General features: G+C 38.4%; 1 protein-coding gene across 1 annotated transcript in view; it reads right to left on the bottom strand.

Moving 5' to 3' along the window:
* LOC117938859 (olfactory receptor 11A1-like) overlaps positions 1-1,429 on the bottom strand; it is a 6,116-nt gene that overhangs the window by 995 nt on the left and 3,692 nt on the right. The gene's annotated exons all lie outside the window — the stretch shown is intronic.

The following is a 1,429-nucleotide window of genomic DNA, read 5'->3' as shown; positions in this document are numbered from 1 at the left end:
CCTCATTACCAGAGCACCTGGTCGCTGTGGCAACGAGTAGCTGCTTGTTTCTAAGTGATGCTTAAAAAAATAACACATTTCTGTTTTGCACAGCACCTTGAAACCATAAATAACACTGGCTCTACCCAGTTTGCTGCTTCCTGTTTGGTGCAGTCTCAGATAATATCAAACAGTTTGGGTTTTGTCAGAACGTCTTGGAAAGTAATTTGGTGGAAGGTTGGCCTTAGGTGCAGAGGAGGCTGGAGTGACAGGTTCAGGATCATCCGACCAACCTCCTCTGAATGAAATCCTCTTAAACAAACTCCGGCTGAAATGATGTGTCCCACCTCATAAAGGCTGGTTCTCTCCAAGATAAACTTCTTAGTCACCTCGAAATCATGACAAGAAAAGGGGTGGGCACGAGGTAGCAGTGGTGGGATGAATTTACAAATATGAGTAAACTATTACTTGTATTTGATGATAATGACATCCGCATGAAGACTACAAACTTGCTTCTAGAAAAAGAAACCGTTTTCTTAGGGTCCAAAGTTGAGGGGGTAGAAACCCAGTACCAGCATGCATGGTTGAGCGGTGACATTTCTTTTTTAATTGAGACATTTGACAGCAAAGGGGTCCATAACCAAAATCACATCTTTTTCCCTATAACTCCTACACCTTACATCATAAATTTGAAACCTTATATCCACACATTTCCTGAATGGAAGGTTGTTGGTTAAATCTGCCTGAAAAGCTGTGAAAAGAATCTACAGAGTGCCCAGACAAAAACGTTATAATTATAAATTAGGTTGGTTCAAAAATACAAAAATAATGGACAAATACATTTTTACACTTTTGCCTATCTTTGTTATTACCGCAAAACATTTTTCATTGCCATGCTACGCTGATGCTTTGGACCAAACTTGGCAAATATTGGCCTTTGGGGGCGCTACAACCAATCACCAGTGGATTGGCACACATAATTACAGCAAAAAAACACTTAATATTCAGGAAAAGTAAGTATTTACAAAGACCAACATCAAAGTATGCACCAAAAGAGAAACATGAAACCTGTATGCAGTTTATCATGGCAGTCCTTTGATTCACAACACAACCTTTTACAAGTTAGCACAGAATGAACAATTTCCAGTGTTACACTTTGTAAGAGATTTGCAGAAATCAAATTAGTTTAAATGTCCAATTTACACTTATTCTAAATGTAAATGTGCTGTTCTTATACAGCGCTTTTCTAGTCTTAACAACTACTCAAACACTGAGCCACAGCCTGGACTTATTGCACTAACACACATGCTCTAGACTGCTTGTAAACAGTTAAGACATAAATTTACACAATAAAACAGATTCTCCAAACTTCCCAGCTACCATGTGTAAATGCTATATAACGTTTAGGTTTGAAACAACAAAGAGTAGGTAATCAAGTACATACAGTGGG

This window comes from Etheostoma cragini, chromosome 3 (genome assembly GCF_013103735.1).
Source record: "Etheostoma cragini isolate CJK2018 chromosome 3, CSU_Ecrag_1.0, whole genome shotgun sequence".
NCBI lineage: Eukaryota > Metazoa > Chordata > Actinopteri > Perciformes > Percidae > Etheostoma > Etheostoma cragini.
The sequence above is the reverse complement of the archived record's forward strand: the minus strand, read 5'-3'. Positions and strand labels throughout refer to the sequence as shown.